Genomic DNA, 26,801 nt, shown 5'->3' with positions numbered 1-26,801 from the left:
AACTTTTATTTTTGTAATTGCATAAACATATATTGCTAATAAAAATAAAATATACATTTGAAATTTTTTTTATTAAAAGTGGGTACAAAGACCAATTGTGTTATTTTTATTTGTATAATTTTGTTAATTTTTATTGTATACTTTTCAATAATATCCTTTTCTTATATTTTATTTCAATAAATCGATTTACAATAGAAATACTGAAGAACAATAAAAGTGGAAGAACTGATTTGCCTTATCAGCGCTTCCAGTAGCGCTCCGCAGAAAATTAGGTTGGTTGGTTGGCTGGTTGTTTTACGGCATATCAACTCTTCTTAGGTTATTTAATGCCGAATCCAGTGATTTTGAAGAAAAAGTTTTTAATATAATAGAATAGAATATATTTTTCAAGTCGGTTTCTATTCAACCCATAGTTGGGACCCTAACAGGTACTATCACTCCGAGTCAGGGTGGACCTGGGAGCAATGACATTTAAGGGGTAGTTCCACACTCCCTAAAGCCCGCAAACTGGGGTCTCACCATCGGATATAGTTTAAGGTCATATCCAGGACCAGAATATTAGGAAGTACACTAGATGATTCTAACCCAAAGTTTGATCACTGGTTTTTACTTGCCCGCCTCTCCCCAAGTCACCATTGATTAAAGCCAGGGGGACACTGTAAGATAAGGGTTCCTATGTACAATATCTCCCCGCGGGACAGGGTTAGACACCAGAGCCGTTTCTTTAAACATGGAGAAAAGGAACAAAAATAAAAATTATCTCAGTCGTGAAGGATTTCTCCTCCACTGGGAGAGAACAAAAAAATGAAGTGCAGCATCTGAAGAACAGATACTACACACTTATCTTGGCCAGAATGCCAAGTTTAATGATCAGTAATGATGGAACAAGAGTTTTGTGCAGAAAGATTTTTTTCCTGTAGACTCCATATCTAAGGAAGAGAAACGGTATCCGTTCACGTAAGTGTGTATAATATTGACATTTTTTTTTGTTGATTTCTATATGAATAATCATTTGATTCTGACATTTATTTATCCCCGGGGAATAGTTTTATTTTCGCTAATTTCCTATGGATTTCTATGGATTCAAACATGTTTACAATTAACAGCAGCCATTGTGTCGTCAAGTAACCGGCTTAATTTTCAAGTGTTTCACCGTTAATTAAAAGAAGAAACAGAAGACACTGATTTCAAACTTGTTTGAATATTCTGGGATATACTTCTTCGTCGAGTGCCTTGTTTTTCATTACTAGGAGTTTACCTCTTATCAAGGCCGAAGGGCCAATCGACGATAAAAGTTAATGAGTATCGTATAGACTGTACCACAACACTGATGATCAGTTATGGTGGAACTTGAGTAAGGTTTAATTATTTAAGAGGACGTGTCAACAAGAACTTATTTACATTAGACTTAAAAAACGACTATGTAATAGTCAACTGAGAAGCAGTCCCACGGTATTGAGTCCCAGAGATGGACAGATCTTGGAAAAACAATCTGATCGTCGAATATTCATTGTGGAAATTTTATAGGAGAGACTATCGAGAGTTTATGATAAGAATTAATGAGAGGGATTGCTTGTCAGTTGAATGATGAAGAATATCATCCAAGGATTGAAAATGATGACTGGAATGAAACAAAATTTGATTACTTATGAGGCGGTTTATAAAAATTATTAGTATTTTGGATTTGAAGACGAAAATATTGTAGTCTTTAGAGAATCAGTTCGTTGTAACGTTTCCCATAGGTGAGAACTTATTACAAAGAAACTCTATTCATGGAAATACTGATTGGTGTAAGGCACACAGAGGTAGAATTTGTTTTGCATTTGTGATAATAAGACGAGTTCATGTTTCGAATGCCTTACAAGCAGGTACCAGGTTTCAACTCAGTCGGAAATAAGGATAGAGTGGAAAAAGACTAGTGATTTCTCATGTGCTTTCTTCACGTGGATTTACATACACATATGCGTCCAACACGTTTCTGGCAAAAAAAAAATATTCCTTAATTTACATTGTCCGATATCTGACCTAACTAGTTGTACCATTATTTAGTTATTTCTAAATACAATGGTCAAGTCACTAAATTCCTGAGATTGCAATATGTATTCGATTTTAACTTTTGAATACTGGGTTCAATTCTGTCCTTTTCTTTTAATAAATACTATCTTTAATCCTATTTACGTCTTTCTCTAATTACTGAAATCTATCCCCTTCCATATCTAACATGAGGAGGCAGTTAATTCCAGACGATCTTGCTTTCTTAATGATAAAAGCTAATGATTTTTTAGTAAAACAATGATCTGAGCATTGCTGGTGAAACAAAAGAAGTTTGGATTAATAGTTGTCAAAAGTAACGAATCATTTTTCCCCTTTGCACCGCATGCTACAGATCAGAATTATGGTATGGAAATCTAGCTAATAATTAACTACATTTTTGGCTTTTTGGTAAGGAACGATCTGTTCTACTGCATTTAGTCTTTTCTAATGCAGAGTTCCCCTTTATAGAGAGGTTAATTAGTTCCACATTAAAAATAACTTTGTAGAGATAATAGGAACTTGAATTATTATGGCTTGGAACAACTATAAATAACATTTGAACTATTATAAATAAAATTTGTGTTGAGCTATTATAATGTTAAGTTTGCAGGTTGAAACAAGTAACGTAGAAAGCAATACAAATGACGACTCAACAAACAAAGGTAGATCAAATAAGAAGTGTATTAGGAAAAGGTATATTTACAGGATATTTACATAATGGTGTCAAATAAGAGAGTTTTTTTCTGGAGAAACATATCTGCTCTCGGCAGCCTTCGGTGGCTTCTGGTGAACACACACTCAGGCTAACTGAGTCTTCTAATTTATGTGTAATTACTATCCATATATGCAAATGAATGTGTGTCACCACAACATATAAATAACATTTGTAACTAGCATTTTAACTATTATAAATAACATTTGTAACTAGCATTTGAACTATTATAAATAAAATTTGTAACTAGCATTTTAACTATTATAAATAGCATTTGTAACTAGCATTTGAACTATTATAAATAACATTTGTAACTAGCATTTTAACTATTATAAACATTTGTAACTAGCATTTGAACTATTATAAATAAAATTTGTAACTAGCATTTTAACTATTATAAATAACATTTGTGTTGAGCTATTATAAATAACATTTGTAACTAGCATTTGAACTATTATAAATAAGATTTGTAACTAGCATTTGAACTATTATAAATAGCATTTGTAACTAGCATTTGAACTATTATAAATAACATTTGTAACTAGCATTTGAACTATTATAAACATTTGTAACTAGCATTTGAACTTATAAATAACATTTGTAACTAGCATTTTAACTATTATAAATAACATTTGTGTTGAGCTATTATAAATAACATTTGTAACTAGCATTTGAACTATTATAAATAACATTTGTGTTGAACTATTATAAATAACATTTGTAACTAGCATTTGAACTATTATAAATAACATTTGTGTTGAGCTATTATAAATAACATTTGTAACTAGCATTTGAACTATTATAAATAATATTTGTGTTGAGCTATTATAAATAACATTTGTAACTAGCATTTGAACTATTATAAATAACATTTGTGTTGAACTATTATAAATAACATTTGTAACTGGCATTTGAACTATTAGAAATAATATTTGTAACTAGCATTTGAACTATTATAAATAATATTTGTAACTAGCATTTGAACTATTATAAATAACATTTGTAACTAGCATTTGAACTATTATAAATAACATTTGTGTTGAACTATTATAAATAACATTTGTAACTAGCATTTGAATTATTATAAATAAAATTTGAACAATTATACATCACATTTGAACCATTGTACATATCATTTGAACTATTATAAATAGCATTTGAACCATTATAAATATTGTTTGAATCAATGTAAAATAACATTTGAACAATTATAGAAAACATTTGAACCATTATAAATAACATTTAAACTTTTATAAATAACATTTGAAACATTATAAATAACATTTGAACCATTTTAAATAACATTTAAACTATTATAAATAACATTTAAGACATTATAATTAACATTTAGAACAATTATAAACAACTCTTTAACCATCATAAATAACATTTGAACCATTATAAATAGCATTCATACCATAATAAATAAGATTTGAACAATTATACATAACATTTGAAATATTACAAATAATATATAAACAATTATACATAACCTTTGAAATTTTCTAAATAACATTTGAACCACTATATATAACATTTTAACACTTATAAATAATATTTGAACTTTTATAAATAACTCTCCAGACACTATAAATAAAATTTTAAACCATTATAAATAACATTTGAACTATTATAATTAACATTTAAACCATTATACATAACATTTAAACCAATGTAAATAATGTTCCAGCAAATCTATCTAACATTTGAGCCAATATCAATAATGTTTAAGCCAGTAGCAATAACATTTGAACCATTATAAATAACATTTAAATCATTATAAATAACATTAAAATCAATATAAACTTAAAGTTAAAACCAATATAAATAACATTGGAACCATTATACATAACATTTTTACTCTTACAAATAACATTTGGACCATTATAAGTAACATTAGAACCATTTTAAATATCTTTAAAACTATTATAAATAATATTTGTAAACATTATAAATAACCTTTGAACCATTATAAAAACATTTGAACCATTATAAATAACAGTTCAACCATTATACATAACATTTGAACCAATTTAAATAACATTCGAACAATTATAAATAACATTTGAACAATTATATATAACATTTGAGCTATTATAAATAACATTTGAACCATTATAAAAACATTTGAACCATTATAAATAACATTAAAACTATTATAAATAACATTTGAGACATAAATAAGATTTAAACCATTAAAAATAACATTTGAACCATTATACATAGGATTTCAACCATTCTAAATAACATTTGAACTATTATAATTAACATTTGAACGATTATACACAACATTTGGACGTATATAAATAATTTTTGAACCAATGTAAATAACATTTCAACCAATTTCAATAATGTTTAACCTATTTCAAATAACACTTGAACCATTATAAATAATATCTGAACTATTATAGATTACACTTAAACGATTATAAATAACAATAAAACCATTATAAAAACGTTTAAACCATTATACATAAGATTTTAACTATTATAAATTACATTTGGACCATTATAAATGACATTTGCACTTTAATAAATAACATTAAAACTATTATAAATAACATTTGAACCATTATAAATAAAATTTGACCCAACCTAATAAATATTCGAACAGTTATAAATACCATTTACACTATTATACCTAACATTTGAACTATTATAAAAAACATTTAATGAATTATAAATAATATTCGAACTATTATAAACATTTGAACTATTATAAATTATAAATAAGAAGCACATGAACTATGGCTGAGACATTATAAATAACATTTGGGCGATTATAAATAAAATTTGAATAATTATACATAACATTTGAACAAATGCAAATAATATTTACATCATTGTAAATAATATTTTAACCAATGTCATTAATGTTTAAGCCATTATAAATGACATTTAAACCATCATAAATAACATTTAATCCATTATAAATAACATTTAATTCATTATAAATCACATTTAAACCATCATAAATAACATTTAATTCATTATAAATAACATTTAAACCATTATAAATAACATTTAATTCATTATAAATGACATTTAAGCCATCATAAATGAAATTTAATTCATCATAAATAACATTTAAACCATTATAAATAACATTTAAACCATTATAAATCACATCTAAACCATTATATATAACATTTGAACTATTATGAATAGGATTTAAGCAATTAAACATAGCATTTGAACCGTTAAAATAACATTCAGACCATTATAAATAATATTAACACTATTATAAATAACATATGAACCATTATAAATAATATTTGAACCATTATATATAACATTTGAACCATTACAGATGGCATTAAAACAATTATACATAATATTTGGAACATTACAAATAACATTTAAGCCATTGGAAATTAGATTTTAACCATTATAAATAACATTTAAATCATTATAAATAACAGTTGAGCTATTATAAATAATATTTGAACAATATTAAGTAACGTTTGAATCACCATAAATAACATTTCAATCGATGTAAATAGCATTTGAACATATATAGATAGTATTTAAACCATTTAAATAAGATTAGAACCATTATAAATAACGTTTAAACCATTATAGACAATATTTGAACCATTATGAATAAGGTTTGAACCATTATAAATAACACTGAACCTTTAAGAATAATGTTTTTACCAATGTAAATATTATTTGAGTCATTATACATTTGAACTATTGTAAATTACAATTTAACCATTCTAAATAATGTTTGAATCGTTATCATTAACATTTGAATAATTATAAAAAAACATTTGAATCATTTTAAATAAATTTTGCCGCATCATAAATAATATTGGAATAATTATAGCTAACATTTCAACCATAACAAATAACATTTGAACCATTACAAATAATTTTGAACTAATGTAAATAGTGTTTGCATAATTTTAGATAACATTTGAACCATGTAACATAACATTTGAACATTTTTCAAATAACTCTTAAATTTATAAATAACATTTGAACCATTATAAATAATATTTTAACCACTATAAATAACACTTAAATAATTCTAACTAATGTTTAAGCCGATGTAAATAACAGTTGAACCATTATAAATAGCATTTCAACCATTACAGCTAACCTTTGCACCATTATACATGAGAATTTGACAACATTAAATAACATTTGGAAGATTATAAATAACATTTAAAACATAATAATTAACATTTAAACCATTATAAATAATGTTTTAACCAATATAACTTACACTTCAATCATTATAAATAACATTTGAACCATTATAAATAACATTTGAACCATTATACATAAGATTTTAAACATTATAAATCATGTTTGAACCATTTTAACTAATATTTGAACCATTATAAAAACATTTGAACCATTATATATACGATTTGGCCTATAATAAATAACATGTGTACCATTATACAATAATGTTTGAATCGATGTAAATAAAATTTTGTCCATTATAGGTAACATTTGAACAATTATAAATAACATGTAAACCATTATAAATTATGTTTGCACTATTATAAATAACATTTGTACCATTATAAATAACATTTGGAACATTATGAATAACATTTGGAACATTATGAATAACATTTGAACCTTTATAAATGACATTTGAACCTTTTTAGATAACATTTGAACTAAATATGATAATATTTGAACCATTGTAAATAATGTTTGTACCAATGTAAATAAAAATTGAACCATTATAGATAACATTTGGACTATTATAAATAACATTTAATCATTATAAATAACATTGGAACCATTATAAATAATGTTTGAACCAATAGGAATTGTCACTCTCTGCACTGATTATTGTGAAACATTCGTGTCTGCAGGTATAAAAATAATTATGCATATATATAAGCAAATAGTTAATAAAACATGTATAAACACTTTCAAAAAGAGTAAAACATATTTAATTTGAAAAGAAAACATTAAATAAGTGGATAGTCCTTAATCAGCGGAGTTTATTTGGTTTTATCGAGCTTTTACATCTGGTTGAGATAACTTTATAAATATTAATTCTTTAATATTTATAATTTATTTTAGTTTTACCATCTTGGATCATTTTGGTAAATTCAATTGTAATTTTTATGATGAATTGAATGAACAAAATTTAGTTATAGTCAGCTTACGTATTTCCTAATTGGCTGCGGAGCTCTACCGGAAACGATGACAAGGTAAATCAGTTTCTTCCCTTTTATTATGTATTGGATAGCCTTTTTTTAATGGTGTTTGAAAATGTGTTATTTTGATTTGAATAACTTCATTTGTTATTTGGATTTCAATACTTTTATTTTTATACTTGCATAAACACACGCGCGCGCGCGCGCACACACACACACACACACACACATATATAATATATATATATATATATATATATATATATATATATATATATATGATTATTGCTGTATTTTTCCAGATGATCGCCATCACGAGTTCACTCATCACCACATCTATTCATCTATGCCATCTTAGATGACGTTTCAGTCCTGCCGCAAATTTGCACATCTTGAAGCAGATGTAGCATACAAATTGAGCAATTTCCACTAAGTTGACTTCCTCTGGAGGCTGGAGGAAATTCCTATGAACAATCACGTGTCTTCTTAAACCAGCAGTAGATTTGCAAACTTTGCTGCGTATTAGACCGATCGTAGGTTCGGACTAATAGATGCAAAGTTGACCTGAACAGGAGTTTTGTGTGACTTAAGGTTGTTGACGTAGCCAGTTGTTTGTGTCATCAATTAAACCTTTGCAAAGCTCTCGTTTCAGATTGCTGTGAACCTGCTTTCTTTTCTCTAGAACATCACAACTTTCACATTCAAGCTTTTGCCACTTCGGCTAGAAATTTAAAAATACAATCACTGAGAGACAACGCGCGGATGTCTACTAACTGACTTTTCTTTCTCCAACTTTACACCATGGCAAGAAAGAAGAAAATGAAAGAAAAAAAAAGATGTACAAAATACCGAGGATGGAGTACGACTCTAAAATATATTTAAATCATAAATTTCAAACGAGTAAAATATTTGTTTATTTTCATAATATTGCGTTGTAATTTGGCTTTCAAACGCGCCTGAGGCATATTTCATTAAAAAAATGTTTATGTTTATATCATTTTTAATTTTATACATATATTTTATATATTTCTTATATATTTTTAATGACTAATGATTGTAGAGATTGTAGGAGTAAAATATATAAAAATAACACTAATAGCAAAAAAGGAGGTGATAAGTAATAAAATGGATTCAACCAAATACGAATTAAAAACAGTAGTTTTTAATAGGCCCAATAATATGTGGATGACACAGGTAAGAAATACTTTATAACTGAGATGAATTGGTTAACCTAATTTATCTGGAAGAAAAAAAACTAGATCCAATATTAAAAATAATTTTGTTCATGTATTTTAAGGGAGGTGATGTTTGGTCAACACTGCTGGGGAGCTATGGTTTAATATAGTGTTTTGTTTTTAAATCCCAGAAGCATTAATGGAAAACAACTAATGATCGCTTTAAGAACATTGGTACTATTGTTTGTTCATGTAAGTAAAACGATTCAACGATGCCGGAAATTAATTGACACTGATAAAATAATGTTCGAACGAAAGACATTTTTTATTTTTTATATCATTTTGAAGAGTCCAAGGCTACCCCCCCACACACATACACACACATATATATATATATATACATACATATATATATATATATGCATAGATCATCGTATAACGATTAGATCACTGTCTGACTAACGAAAAGAACATTTAAAATTAAAATGCTTAAATTCAACGTTATTTTACGTGGTTAATGGTAGCCGAATGGATACGGTCTTTGCTAATCGAGCCAGAGATGTCTCGTGTTGCCGAGTTGGAATCGTTCGACTGGTGTTAATCGTGACACCCTGCACTGAAGATTCCCGAAAGGATGAAACACTAGTGTCTGTAGGTATTTAATTATTATAGTAAAACAAATTATATATATATATATATATATATATATATATATATATATATATATATATATATATATAAAGAACATTCAAGGCTATATATATGTATATATATATATATATATATATATATATATATATATATATATATATATATATATATACATATCCAAGTTAGAAAAGCATTTCATTCAAGGCATGAAAATTGTTAAACAAAGTGTTTTTACTATAAGCTTTAAAAATAAAGGTACAAGATTGAATTTGAAATTTATTAATCTTTAAAGTGCACTTTTATAAATTATATGAAGTAAGGTATAAAAATTTAACACCTTACTTTGTAAAATGTATAAAAGTTCACTTTGAAGATAAATAAATTTCAAATTGAATCTTGTACCTTTATTTTTAAAGCCTAAGTAAAAACATTTTGTTTACCAATTTTCATGCCTTGGATTAAATGCTTTTCTTACTTGTAATGTATCTTTTTAAGATTATATTTAATTTAATTTATTAATCTGGATTAAAAAAAGTGAATGTGGTTTTGCATGTATTTATAAAAACTCTCCTACACTCTACTTCAGTTTGTATTTCTCCTCACACCACAACTAATTTTTGCAACCCCCTCTTTGTATTATTACAGGTCTGACTATTCTCTCTGTTTCAGTTTATATTTCTCCTCACACCACAACTCTTTTTTGCAATTCCGTCCTTGTCATACATGTCTGAATAATGAGAAAATCTAAATTTTTAAACAAAAACTTTAAAATAACTTTTTTAAATTATTTTTTTTAACTTCTTTCAGAATAGAAAATCTTTACAATCTAATAAGGAACATATTTCATATAGGTTTCATTAGAGATGAAAATTTCAAAAGGATTGTATAACTGGTTACGCTCAATAGTAGTCCTCGCCAGCGAAAGTCTTTGTTATTGTTATTCTATCATTATTATTATTTAAAACATTTTGTGTCCTGCTCTTTCGCGCGAGGATTAATATATATATATATATATACATATATATATATAATATAATATAATATAATATAATATAATATATATATATTAAAAGAAGTACCCGTCGTTGACTGGGTTAAAAAATAGCCCATAGAAAATGGACTGTGATTGATGAAAGTATGATAGGTTATGAAAAGGAAGGGGTTGTAAAGAGATAGGTTTTGATACTCCAAAATTTTACACTAAGCAAAAAATTATGAAAGTAAAGATAATTTTTGAGAAAATATATTTTTTATATCAACTTTGTTTCCATTCATAGCCAAGAGTGACCAACAAAATTATGTTTCCTTACAAAGAGAACATGTTATATATATAATAATATAAATATAAAAGAAATAACTGTTACCATACTCAATAAAAGTTACTTTTATGGTAGAATAGTTCATTGGTTTGCATTTTTAAGTAATTTGTAACATTTTTTTTAATTCACCAACCGGTTTTAAAAAAAATCAAAATGGCAGCGACTTTGAAATGGAGAGCCCCGTTTTCAATCTGAGCATTCTGTGTTAACAATTTAAGAGAGTTCCGTCAACATAAGGAATATTTATAAACATATTTTAATGCTTTCTGTTATTTTGTGTGTCTATATATACTTATATTCATTCAGTTGTATTAAATACAAATGTCTTACTTGTTATGCCTGCGACAATATCCATTATTAATTTCAGAAATATATATTGCATAAGAACCTTCCAAGGCTATATATATATATATATATATATATATATATATATATATATATATATATATATATATATAAAGGATAAGTAACTTTACTATTCAAAAATCTATGAGAGTGGTGTGTACTTGCATACAATGTTAGTCCTTCTTTACTTGCCATTTTTAAAAAATGGAAATTACTTGAGACAAAGCATGAAGCTACTTGATGTAAAGTTTGGCTGGTTGTTTTGCTTTATGGCGTATCAACCCTTTTTGGGTTATTTAATGCGGAATCCAGTTATTTTGGAAATAGTATTCATGTTGCATCGAGTTATTTTGTAGAATATTTTTTTATTCTTCAAGCTCTTTGTATCTTCAATCGCTAGTATGTAGTGTTTGGTTAGGTTGTTTTATAGTGGATTTTATCGTTTTTATTCCCTGCTCTGCAGAACATGAATGAGTTTTACAATGGGAAAGGGGAAAAAGGGTTACAATATTAATGTTTAGTACAAAATTTAAGTTAGGAAACCAGTGAGAGAGTGGGAAAGATAGAAAGAGAAAGGGGAAATAGGAAGAAAGGGAAGGGGGGGGAAGGTGGAGTGTTGTTTTTGTTTTATTTTTGCAGAACATAATAAAGTTTTGCAAAAAACAAAAGTAGAAATACAAAAAGCATCAATGTTAGGTGCATTTCATCTCAGGAAGCCATTATCTTCAGACAGCCTGATCTGGTAGCACCAGTTGATGTAAAGTGCTAAAAGGTGATTCGAGGTCAAAAACTAACAACGCATGTTATATGATTAAAACCCAAAAAATCAACAATTATGATGAACGCAATTTTTTTCCAAGAATTTTCTATCTGTGAAACACAACAGCGTAGGACTGCTTCCCCTGTCAAAGAAACACGTTCATGGAATGTGAGGACTAAATGACAAAATGAAGCAAAGCAAAAGTCACGAAACTGTCTAAACTGGGCCCAAGGTCTACTTTCTACACCCCGTAATGCAATTTACTTGCATCCCCACGAGGGCAGATTTGTGTGGTATTTAATGTTGTAAAAAATCCAACTACTGAAAAAGGACCACACTAAATTGGGATAAGCATTAAAATTTCCTCAGTCTAGAAAGACACCCCTTTCAGTGACTAATGACAGAAAATACTCAAGGGTGGCATCAGAACAGCTGCTACACTTTGCTCCTTTTTCTTACAGGAGAGGTGTTGCAAGTCTATCTCAGCTCTATTGTTATTTACATGGTAAGATTTTCAGAAATCACAAGATCCTAGTTTCTGCGACCTGATGCATTTTCTGATGACTTCAGAATGCCTTCTCTTGGCTATGGCTATTTCTTTCTTACAATTATTTCTAGCTTCTAAAAACTTTTGCCTATTTGTATTGAACTTATGTCAGGTAAGTCTACGGGATGCATGTTACCTTTAAGCGATAACAGTTGTTCAATCAGAGATGAAACATTGTGGAGAGTGTGGTTTGATAAAATACTTCCATGCGGGAACGTGTGCTTCAATTGCTGCTTTGAACCATTCAGTAGTCTTATTTGCACACTTTTCCACCGGAAGATAAAAGATACTACTCCATGGAGCATCTCTGATGTGATCCCTGATGGCTTTCCAGTTAACCTTCTTATAATACCTTGTCATTTAGAGTAATAACTCGTCAACTTTTGGTCGAGATTTTAGCGTGATTTCTATGATTATCACAACATGATCAGCATTTCCGAGTGGGCTATGACCATTTGTTACACAATTATCTGTAGTCAGAAATAGATCTAGAAGTGAGACTTGTTGACCCGTTTGGTCTGGGAGACGGGTCGGAAACATAACTGTCTGTGATAGGAAATGAGATATGGAGAAGCTATGTGTTATGCTACCAACAGCGTCTGTGTAAGTAGAGAGTCCAAGCCGATTAGTATGGTGGACATTAAAGTCACCAAATACATGTACTTGCACGCTAGTATCTAGGGAGAGTGTTGTGGCTATGCTGTCAGAGACTTTGTTGATTAGGGCACAGTCCTGGGTCGAGGGAGAGCGGTAGAGAAAATACAAGTAGCTATCGCTATGTTGCAGATTAAGTCGCAAGCACATGAAGGCCTGGTCGTCAGATTTGATTCTCTGGTCAAGGGGAGAGATAGTTCAATAAAAAATTACGCTCAAACCAGACGTAAACTCAAATAAAACCAATTCGCCTCTACCCTTGAGGCTTGCATTCATGAATATAATATGTATAGATATAGAAATAATATATAATAAAAAATAATAAACATATACAAAAATAATACACACACACACACACACACACATATATATATATATATATATATATATATATATAAATAATAAATATTCATGAGGTTAGAATTAATTAAGATGATGTTGGATCATCTCTCCCGGATATCTTAGCACTAAGTGAAACTAACCTACACTCCTCCATCCCCTCTGATCACTTTAACATGTCTGGTTATCTTCCACTTTGCTGTAAGGACTCAGACAGATATATGTACAGACTTGGAGTCTATATTCAAAACTGCTTATTCGTAAAACACAATACCACTGGACTTCTTCCTAGCTGACTATGATATGGTTATTTTCAAATCTAATGTAAATAAGTTCTTGCTGAGTCATCCTCTTATATAATTAAACCCTACTCAAGTTCCAGCATTAGCAAACATGACAGTGTTGTCTTACAGTCCACCCAATACTCATTAACCCTTATACTCGAGTGGTCCTTGGGCCTTGATAAGAGGTGAACTCCTAATAGATAAAAAACAAAGCAATCGACAAAGGAGCCTACTCCAGGACATTTAAACAACAAATTTGAAATTAGTTTCTTCTTTTAATTAGCTGCAAAATACTTAAAGATTAAGATCGTTACGTGACGTCATAATGGCTTCTATTAATTGTAAACAGGTTTGAATCCATAGAAAATTAGCGAAAATGAAACTATTCCCCGGGGATAAATTAATGTCGGATTTTAATGATTATTTCTATAGAAATCAATAAAATTCTCAATATCATACAGGCTTAAATGAACGGATAGTTTTTCTTCCATAGATATGGAGTCTACACAAAGGAAACTTCGTATAAAGACTCAAAACGGGAAGGAATAGGAACAAAAGTTTAGGTACTATTATAAGTGTGTTGATAGTTTTTTTTTGTTTTTTTTTTTTACACACACGCGTTACCACATTATCAAGGCCAAGAGGCCACTCAAGGATAAGGGTTAAAAGAGTGTACAGTAGAAATTGGAAAATATAGTAATCATTAGTAATGAAAATATTATAGTCAGCCGGAAAGCAGGAAAACGGAAGACAATTCCACAGCCGTGCAGTTCTAAGAAAGGAGCTTTGTTCATGGAATGTACGTTTAGGTTTAGGCACAGATAAAGAGTGGAGGGGATTATTGATAGTGTTTACATCACCCTTACTAGTGACATGGCTACAAGGATAGACATAGAAACAGAAAATTAAGTTAAAGACCATTTTATAATAACAACAACAACAACAACAACAACAATAATAATAATAATAATAATAATAATAATAATAATAGTGGGAGCACTAGGAACAACTCCGAAAAAAATTTGAAAAAAGAATGAGAGAAATTGAAATCAAAGGAATGGCTGGAAAGATAAAATGAATAACAACAATGAAAACAGCTGACATATTAAGAAACACCCTTGAATGCAGAGAGTAATACACATGAGCCAAATGCGCGGGCCAGACAAAATGTTGCAGAGGCAAAACATGAAAAAGAGTTACATGGAACAAAGAACATTTTACATAGGGGTCACCACTTATCAAGGCCCGAAGGCCACTCAGGGATAAGGGTTATTGCGTGTACAGTAATCAATGAGATAGTATTGTAGTAATCATTAGTATTGGAGATTTGATAGAATGTCTTACTTAAGGGGGCGGTTTGTCAGGAATTTGTTTATGTTGGACTTGAAGACATCCAAGTTGTAGTCAGGTGGGAGACAGGCAAGTGGCAGAGAGTTCCACTGGCGTGCAGTTTTAAGAAAGAAACTTTGCTCATGGAATCTACGTTTGGATTTAGGCACAGATAAAGAATGGGGAAAATTCTTGACAGTAGTTTCAGCCAGACGGGTGTTTCTCGTGAAAGATTGGCGAGGGGGGACGAGAGATTGGAGCTCAGACGGGCACCTGCCATGGAAATAACGATAAAACAAAGACAGGCTCACAACGTCTCTTCTGTGGGAGAGAGGTTGCAGGGAAGAGAAAAGGGCATCCCCCACTAAACCACGAAGTCTATTTTGTACTCTGTCAAGGCAGGATAGGCTGTTTTTAGCAGCTCCTGCCCAGATGTGGTAGCAGTACTCCATCCTTGGACGTACTTGGCTGCATATTTATAAGCTCCCTATCCAATCCTCCATTCCTTCCCATTGCCCCATCATCGCCCACCCAAAAGAATGAGCTAAATAGTCGAGAAGGATCCAGGAGGATGGAAAGACCGAGGATAGAGCACTGACCAAACCTCCACTGAACAAGTGCGAAGAGAACTGGGACCTTGGGGAGGATTATTGCCACTCAGATGCCAGTAAAGACCAATAGATGCTGCCAGCCAGAAATCAATGATAAGTGGCTGTTGCGATAATGCAAATTCATTTACAAATGTTATCGAAAGGGGTGGAAAGAATTGGAAAATCTGGGGAGATTGTTGTCGCTCAATTTCCAGGGAACACCACGGGTTGTTTTCAACGAAAGATCTTTGATGACTGGATGAGTGCAACAAAGACTGTGACTTTAAGGAGCCTTATTGCCAACGAGAAATCAGTGGTAAGTGGCTGTTGCTAAGGTTATTGAAAGAAGTGGAGAGTACTGGAAATGTGGGGAAACTTGTTGTCACTTAGACTTCAGGGAACACTACAGATTGTTCTAAAAAATAATTTTTGATGATGGTCTGTGTGAGAACTAATAATAATGATAATAATAATAATAATAATAATAATAATAATAATAATAATATCCACAGGGTGAAGATCAAAGAGACCGAAAAACAGAACATGCCAGGCAGCTGAAGGGAATATGGAGAAAATCAATAAAATACCAATAATTATAGGAGGACTAGGATCAGTCCCAAAGAATTTAAGAAAAAGACTAAGCGAAATCAGAGTCGAGGTAAAGACGAAGACGTTAATGCTGAAAATAGCAAAAATCTTAAGAAAAATCCTCGAATGTGGAAACCAATCCACATTAGCTAATCAGACGTATAAAAAGAAAAAGATACAACCAAGAAAACTGAAAACGCAAAATTGTAATTACCCTATCCGCAGAACCCCCCCCCCCACACACACATAGTAGAATCAGCATCGACCGGCACCATACCAAATAATCGAAGAAATAAGGAAGTTGACAAGACCGAGGAGGGAAAGCACTAGCCAGACCTCCACTAGATGGATATGAATATGACTGGTACCTTGAGGAGGTTTACTGTCACCCAGATTCCAGTGACGAACAATGGTCATTGCTAGCGAGAATCCAATGACAAATGACTGTTGCAATAACGCAAATTAGCTTGCAGAAGTTATCAAAAGAGGTGAAGAGTACTGGAAATCTGGGGAGATTTGTTGTCAACCAGGCTCCAGGGAACACCACCGGTCGTTGTTAGTGAGTTATTTCTGTATGAGAACTCCTAGATGATGATGATGATGATGATGATGAATTTCTGGGTCATAATATATATATATATATATATATATATATATATATATATATATGTATATATATAAAAGTGAACGTGTCTGTCTGTCTGTCTGTCTGTCTGTGTACATTTCCCTACGTAATAACTCTGTCAATTTTTAGTCTATAGACTCGAAATTTGAAATACCGGGTACTGAGATTTGGGAAAATCGATGTGACGGGTGTCAGCCAGAAATTTGGCTGTTAAGGGGTCAAATTTCAACGATTTGACCTTTAAGAACTCTACCAAACTCCTCCGACAATTTTGGGTCTAGACACTTGAAATTTTAGATATAGGTTCCTTGAACCTGGATCTAATTTAATAAAGTGATTTGAGCCCGAAACTATAAATTTTGAGGGGTCATAATAGGGGTCAAATTAAAAAAAAAATTACTCTTTTTTTTGCTCAGCATACACCTCCAAACACCCGGGCAATGCCGGGCTGAAATGCTAGTATATATATAAAAGGCAAAAGTGGCGTGCACGTTTTTGTATGTCCGCAAAAGGCTTCTTGTGTGAGGGTTCTCGCGTCGGTTAGATTTCGGGAGATGTTTTTGCATCATAATTTCTCAGCTTCGCAAATGAACATCGTCTCAATCTTTTTTTTTGATCGAGTTTACATTCTCTCGTTTCAAGTGTTTGTTTGTCTTTTTCATATAAATAAAGTGAAACTAATTGAAGCAAACGCAAGCGTTAGTATCTGTTCTGTAATTGGTCCTTGGTCAATGTAAGGGAAATCCTTCATACTGAGATAATTACTATTTATTTGGATACTGCCAGAATGCCACCTTTTTTGGGAGAGCTGGTTTTCCCCCCACATTATATACGAACTTGTATCTAATTTGCTTTCATGGGGAAGCAAATAAATATCATGACAGAAAGCGGAAAGCTTAACTGGCCCTCGGCCAAGTTTTAACGCCACTTTCATTTCTGTGCTGACTAGTTTGATGCTTAAGTTAATTACCAACTTATTGAATTCACTATCCTATTTAACCTGATGGTTAGCGAGAAAGATTAATTACTCTACGTTTTCGAGTTTGATCCTACCTCTCTCTCTTTTTTTTTTTTTATTTCATCTGTGTGCCAACATCCTCCACCCGAGCAAAAGTTAATTACCAACTCATTTAATTCACTGTCCTTTTTTTTTCTTTTTTTTTCACGTTTATTTTCTTCTTCGCGGTACGGGTTCAAGCCTGCCTGCCTACTACCACTATTTTTTTTTTTTTTTGCTTAACACACACCTCCAAACTTTCGAAAAGTGAGTGCATGGGAAATAACACGAATAAATCAATAAACATCAAGATCTGGAAAAGGAATTAGTTAGACCACGGAAGTGTAAAAAAAGTTGATCCCCACTGTAAATGGAACGCTTACGACCATAACGAAAAAAAAAAAAAAAAACACCATAAATGACTTGAATAAATTGTGAAGACAATTTCTTTTTCCAATTCTACAAAATCAGTTAGGAATGGCGAAAGTATTAAGAGACAGTCTGTATGTCTAAAGTCAAAGAGATTGACCTGATGTTCAAAGAAAAGAATCCAACTAAAAACATCTAAAAGTTGAGATTAATTTGCTGTTCCAGCTGACCACAGGGTGAATATCAAAGAAAAGGAGAAACGGAACAAATATACAGAGCTAGCCTGAGAGCTGAGAGGGATATGGAATATAAAGAAAATCAAAATAATACCGAGAATAATAGGAGCACTAGGAACCATACCGAAAAACTTTGAAAAAAGAATGGGAGAAATTGAAATAAGAGAAATGACTGGAAAAACACAACAAACAATAATAATGAAAACGGCTCTTTGGATTATGTAGCAAATTACAGCTATGTAATAATTGTGGTTTCTAATTTTCTGGTTTTTGAGCTGAGTAAGTTGTAGAATGGTGCCGACTGAGTTTCGCACAGTGATCCGGTGTATTAGTAATAGCAGCGCCTTGCCTTTTAGCGTGAAATTCGGACTTATCTTCTTATTTTTCCAGTTAGAAATTATACGGTCTACATATGGGTTTCTTCTTCATCCCATCAGTCGAATTAAATATTGTATTTGCCAACTTATTCTGTGATCAGAACACCATCTGTTGCATAGACAAAGTTCAAAATCGATTTTGAAATCTAGTGAGAATCATCTCCGTTTTCACAGAAAAACCGTAGCTAGTAATTCTCTATTATACTGTTACTTTCATTAGAACGTGCTCTACTAAACTCCAATCTCTGGATTCCCTTTTTAAAACATTCAGAGCAGGAACTCATTTTCCTGCTACAACGAAAAAAAAAATTAAGGTTCCTTTTTTTCCTCCGTGTGGTTAGCATTAGGCAATATGTTCACAAGCAAAGATTCTTTGCAAGTGATTCTCGTTTTGTAGAAAACATTGCCACAAAACTGCTTTCTTGCAGATGACAACATAGTTGTTTTCAAACATAATGTCAAAAGACTTCTTTAGTATAACGTCCCCACAAGTAAACTAACTTAAGTTCATTCCGTTAATAATTCTCTGATGAGGTTTTTCACTTTTCAACTAGCTGTTGGATTAAAATACGATCGTCTTCAAATCAAATATCAACAGAATCCTGTCTGAGACGACTAATTAAACTTAGTTCATCCAATTAATCATCCTTGATCAATCATCCTTTGATGAGACCCTTCTTTCAACTTACAGTCATTCTATTATATATATATATATATATATATATATATATATATATATATATATATATTAGTAAAAATAGTAACCTTATTATTTCAATTATTTTTATTGGGGAAGTGGTATTATCCACTGGAGAGACATGTCTTTAACAGCTGTCCTGTTTTTAAATCTCTGAAACAGCTACATGGTAAGCAGCTGATGATCCCTGTTTTTCTATTTACAATATTACAAAATAGTTTTCTCTTTTCATCCTTATGTAGTTAAATTCTGTTTTAAAATTGATGACTTTTGCGAAATCGGCTTATGCAAATGCTAAGTTTATTTCTATTTAACAACTTCAGTTAATGCCTTTTTTTTTCATCGTTATATAAATGAATTCTCTTTTGTCATTATAAACTTTTTAGAAGTCGGATTATGTAGGTGCTAAGTCTGTGATAGGCTGAAGTTAAATTTTTCTTCTTTTTTTTTTCCTTCCGGGAATTTAAACTGCATTCTTATTTTTATTTTTGCATTTTTCTATTCCCTTCTTTAGTTTATATATATATACAAAGTGACCCCCCCCCCCAAAAAAAAAACAGAGGCACTAAATTGTTTTTCTGAGCATTTTACAGTCAACGGAGAAAAAAAGGCCAAAGACTCTAGTGTTTTGATGTGACGTTTTAAATATAATAAACTAGTTATGACCAAAGTTTCATTTCATTCGGACAAAACACTAAGAAACAGGGCCTAATTAGAGTGGGCCCGTTTTTTTTGTAACCCTAAATATATATATATATATATATATATATATATATATATATATATTGGCAGCAAGTCATTATTTAAGCACGTCTGATTGAACACGACAGAGTTATTCGTTTTCCGATTTTTCTAGATATCTTTTCAATTCGCCGAACGGTCGTTTTTTTTTAATTTCAGCTGACATGTTGTATATAATGTCGTCCAAAAGTTATATATATATATATATATATATATATATATATATATATATATATATATATATATATATATATATATAAAATACGCATCAGGTGCACTTGAAAGCCAAATCACAACGCAATATTACGAGAATAAACAAATTCTGATGCGTATTTTATTTTTATTCAAATTAAATCAATGCTTCTGTAACGAAACTCACAGCCCTGATACACACACATATGTGTGTGTGTATGTGTGTGTGTATGTGTGTATGCATGTGTGTATTTGTGTATCTGTGTGTATGTTTGTGCATGTGTGTGTGTATGTGTGTGTGTGTGTATGTCTGTGGTGCGTGTGTGTATATGTGTGTGTATGTGTGTATATGTGTGTGTTTGTATGTGTGCATGTGTGTGTATATATGTGTGTATGTGCGTGTGTTTGTGTGTGTGTGTGTGTGTGTGAGTTCCCTCTAGACTTGGTTACGGCTGGGCCAACCTTTTTTTTTTCAATTTCACACGAAAGTACTTAATGTGTCTGGGAGTGTTCCTATAGAGTGTCTGATAAGTATCGAAAATCGATAATCGAAAAAATTCGATTGAAGAAGAATGCCCGATTCTGACCAATGTTCACACTTGTATACAACCTAACATCACAAATTCATTTGAGGCGTTTTATCACCATGCAAAAAGAAAAGTCCAGCCTATAAAATCAACCATAGATTGGTTTATAAGACAGGGGCGCGTTCGAAATGATTTTACTTTTTAGAGCACAACTGAACAGTGGCATCTGACTTTTGCATTTTTAACTATAAGGGAAGCCATTATTTACAGATAATTTTATAAAATCAACAGTAGATTCTCTACAGTGCAATGTAGACTATAATGTATTGTGGACTAAGTCCTCACTGCGGGGCGGCTTTTGAAGCTTCATCTCAGTACACTGTGAGAGGGGGGGCAACTAGAGCAGGATTAATCAATTTGATTATAAATGGGCGATTTCAACGATTTCGATGACAATTGAAATATTAGGAAGATGGAAAATTGTTGATCTTGATTCAATCCTGGACAAGTCTCCCTATTAGTATACACACACGCGCGTGTATTTAAATAAGTGGAAAAAAGTCTATATTTCAAATTTCAAGATGAATAACATTTTATTACCATTTATTTTTTGAAGTACGTTAACATGCACAATTCTTGGCAGCATCGGTTTCGTATCGCAAAAATCAGTAATTGACAGAGTAATTGCATGAATTATTTTGCACCACGAAACAGGTGCTGTCAAAAATTGTGTATGTCAACGTACTTAAAGAAGTAAAAAAATAATAAGTTCAAATAATGGTAAATCAACAACATAGTGAATAATAGTACGATTGCATCAGGAGAATTAAATATTGGGAAAAACTGTAACTGTAGAATACCTAACGAATGTCCATTGGAAGGCAATTTTTTAATTTTTAAATTGTATACAAATGTGAAGTTAAAGTGAATAATAGTAAAAATGCATACCTAGGTGTGAACTGAATGTAATTTTAAGGACAGATATAGAAACCATATTGCATCATTGTAGCATTGGATCAGAAAATAAACTAAATTGAAATGATGATAAGGATAGAAATGAGGATAGGACAAGAATAAATATTAAAAAGAAGAAGAAAACACGACTGCATTAGGGGATTGGGTTAGGGAACTACGTAAGAATAAAATAGAATTTGAATTAAAAGTGGTCAATGGGAGATAAAGTTAGAAAATATAAACCTAGTAAATCAAAAAGATGTAATCTATGATTACCTGAGTCATACAACATAGTAAAATTGAAAAGAAGAAATTTAAAACAAAACTTTGATGTTATACAAAGCTGTCTAATTAAAATTCCTATTATCACACTTAAGACCTGATTAAAATAACATGTATGAAAAAAGATATTAAGTTTATAATAAGTTCAAATGATGGTAAAATTAACAAAATAATGAATAATAGTAAAATTGAATCAGGAAAATTAAATATTAAGAAAAAAATGTAACTGCAGACTACCTAACGAATGTCCATTGAAAGGCAATTGTTTAATTTCTGAAATTTTATACAAATATGAAGTTATGGTCGATAATAGAAAAAAGATATATCTAGGAGGAACTGAATGTAATTTTAGGGACAAATACAAAAACCACCATTTTACATTGGATCAGAAAAGGAACTAAATTGAAATGGTGATAAGGATAGAAACAAGGATAGGAGAAGAATAAATAATAAAAATAAGAAAAACACGACTGCATTGGGAGATTGGGTTGGGGAAGTACGTAAGAAAAAATAGAATTTGTATTAAAATGATCAATAGTATATAAAACTAGGACATATAAACCTAGTAAACCAAAAGATGTAATCTATGCTTACTTGATTCATACTACATATTGAATTCTAAAGAAGAAATTTTAAACAAAAAGTTAGATTTCATACAAAGTTGTCTACATAGAAATAAATTCCTATTATCACGCCTAAGACCTGATTAGAATAAAATGTATAAAAAATAAGGAAGACGTTGTGAGTGAAATGTAAGTGTAGTAAAAGAATTTTAAATTTAATACAAGCAATTTAAGATGATGAAATAAATAAAGCAGTAGGTCGTTAACTTAACGTATGGAAAATAAACTAAATATAACCTAAATAAGGGAAATAGAATTAAATTTTAATTTAATAAGTGTTATTATTGGTAATAAACTAACACCTGATATATTTCAATGACACACACACACAAATCGAATATTAGGTAATTGCAAAATACTTAGTTTAACAGATTATGATGGATTAAAATAGACTAAATCAGAATATAAGTTTAAAATAAACTAAATGAGAAATTAAACCTAGATTACTATAAAGAGAATAATGTGAAAACTACAAGTTTGAAACCAAGCATTAAAACTTAATAAAGACAAAAATCAAAATAGTGAATTAAAAAAAAATACAGCAATTTCGATAAAATTATCAATTGATAAATGTGGGCAAAATCGAGGCATGTCCCTGGCTTGATATATTAAGGGGAAAATGATATGAGAAGAGTAATAAAAATTACAAAATTACAAAAAGACAAAAAATTCCATGTGATAAAGTTGAAAATTAACTTTTAAGTAAGAAGTGAAGACAAATATTAACTAAGATTATTTAAAGAAACCTTTTACTTTATAGTTTTTCTTTAAAATTTTCAGGTAAAAGGGAAAATGGAAAACAAATATATCGTAAAATGTGAATAAAAATTTATTCGAAACTAAGGCAAATTGAGAAATGAATAGCTGGGCATATAAATAGAGACTAAAGTCTGAAAAGTGTAGTTTAGGAGTTGGAGAACAAATCAACAAATAAATAAATCAAAGAGGAAAAAATAATTATAAAATATTAAAAAATTTAAAGTTTAAATGAATATAAAAATAGAAAATTGTAGGAATATTATCTAAAAATAAGAAATCCGAAAATGAGATATTTATTCTGTTCGAATGGAATCGAAAAAAAAATGAGATGAGGGTGAATGAAGTGAGTACAAACTGCTTGTTCCCTTAAAATAGGCATTATAAATATATCCATATATAAATAACACATGTATTTTGATGTCTGAGGAGTAGCTATTTTTGGAATATCTTTTTAAATAATGTAATGTTTAAATTTGTCCAAGCGGCTTCGAAGCAATTGTGAAACAAAAGGAAATACACCGTATGATGTTCTTATTTCATATTTTATCTTTATTTTTGCATATATATATATATATATATATATATATATATATATATATATATATATATATATATATATATATATAAAACGTTTAAGTGATATTTCAATAAAGAAGTTTTATTTTCTGGTTAGTATTTAAAAAAGTTTTCCATATTACCAGTCTTTCGGTTCAGACTATGTTAACTTTAAAAATAAATTTTAGTGAAGTACGCCGTTGTATTGCTCATCGCATGCTACACAAATAACTAATGTAAATTGTCAAGTTAAAAGCAAAGTTTGGTGTAATCATCTTACATAATATCCTTATATAATAAAACTTTACACCAGCAAGTAGAGAAGGGTTGACAACATTATGAGGGCAAAAATGCTGCGCTGATTATAGGAGGAGAGCCAATTGAGGATAACGATGTTATTAAATATGAAAATTAATTTACTGCGCGCTTGAAAGAAACAAGTGTTAAATATATTCAGGCTCTTAATTATTAATCTGGTTTGGTTTGTTTATATTTATATCGGGTACTAAGTAAGGTAACGGGACAAATAAAATTCACTCTACAGTCGGATTTTCTCCGCGAGCCGGAGGTTGTCGACCTCGTACGTAGAGATTATGTTCACTGGCATGAATTTTAACAGAGGTTAACCGTTACACAGTACATTTTGGAAAACACAAATAGACCCACCTGCAGCTGACGTGATCGAAGTGGGTGTTTCAATGATTATCTCCCTAGACAAAACGCGCTAGAAATGTAGGTGTCGAATGATATAACATACAAATGACGTCACCTGTTCAGAGGACAGAACAGATGTTCTAGAGTCGGATTCAGGAAACAAGAGAGAGAGAGAGAGAGAACGAGAGAGAGAGAGAGAGAGAGAGACGACGACATGCGTTTGAAAATGTTGAAAGAATCTAAGTTGATGTAATCTCGAGAAGAAGTTTTCAGAATTAGATTGATCTCTCTCCCCGTAAACAAACTTTCTCTAAATAAAACCTTAGAAAGCCATCAAGTCTTGAATGTGCACTATGCACATTTGTTTGAAACAACATGTGCGAAATTGTTTGTTCAGCGGTAAAACATGTTACACTATTTGGATTTGACTTTGTAAATCCGACAAAGATGACTTTGTATACTAGATTGATTAAATTTTATGTACACTATGATGTAATATTGTATTAATTTTTGATTTAGTCAACGTTTTGATGAAAATTTTCATCCGATTAACAAATATTCGTTTAAAAACCGACTCCATTTTTTCCGCTCCATTTTCGTCTTCATCTTTCATTGCATCTTCGTCGTTGTGGTTCAAACCGAATTGCTTTTACACTTTAAATAATTATTTTCTTTTTTATATATTTGCTCATGACTGAGTAGTGCACATGACTTTTCAATAAATGTGAACGCAATTAAATCCGCTAATTTGATGCATTTGAAATAGAAATGGCAGAATTATCGGATGTGTTCGACAGAATTGTCTGATCGACCTCCTGCTTCCTTTGTTGCAGCTGGTTGGATTCGTTGGTCTAGAGGTATCCATGAATTCACTGTTATTACTATTATTATTATACGCAATTGTAATACAGCTTCTTATCCAAGTAACTTCTTTCAAAGGATTGCAAGCCTTTGGAACTCTTTTCCTGCTCACTATTTTCTTTCTACCCAGAGCAGTGGTCTTTTCAAGACTAAGTTCAATACGTATCCCTGCCTTTGCAATAACCAGCTTTCGTTCTTGTTAGCTCCTTGCATCAAGTGGCTTTATGCCTTGTCTCGATCGATTGTCTTAAAAATATGCAATAGCAGCTTTCCCTTATCGAAAATAAATTTGTCATTCAGCTTTCAGAGAACACCACAGACTGTTCTCAAGGAGAGATCCTCTATGACCTGTTTGAAAGCTCCTTGTGAGGCAATAATATAGTTCTGGAGTTTTTAGATGAGGGCTGATTGTTTATATCATTTGTGTTTATCGGACTATTGTTCTCATCTTGAGTGTTATTAGTGCAACGTTTCACTCAGATTAGCCTTCTACCGTCTTCAGGCATGTTGGTTGTTGTTTGGAAAAGAAAAGAGCAAAGTTATTCGCTCCATAAATATTTTCATATTCTATGAGTTAGGCTCTATTTTATGGTTTTAGTTTCGAATTTGTGCAAAAATTGGTTGACAAAGGGGAGGCAACTCTAATAAAAAATAAAAAAAAACTCCAATAAAAAAGTAGAGACTAACTCACAGATTGCGACAATATCTACGGAGCCAGTAACTTTTCTCCTTTCTTTTCCAAACAACACCCAGCATGCCTGAAGACGGTCGATAAACACTTCGACCGAAACGTTTCACTAATAACACTCAAGATAAGAGCAATAGTCCAATCAATAATAATAATAATAATAATAATAATAATAATAATAATAATAATAATAATAATAAAACTATGC

Source organism: Euprymna scolopes, chromosome 32, assembly GCF_053919585.1.
Source record: "Euprymna scolopes isolate OS-2025 chromosome 32, ASM5391958v1, whole genome shotgun sequence".
NCBI classification, from domain to species: domain Eukaryota; kingdom Metazoa; phylum Mollusca; class Cephalopoda; order Sepiida; family Sepiolidae; genus Euprymna; species Euprymna scolopes.
The sequence above is the reverse complement of the archived record's forward strand: the minus strand, read 5'-3'. Positions refer to the sequence as shown.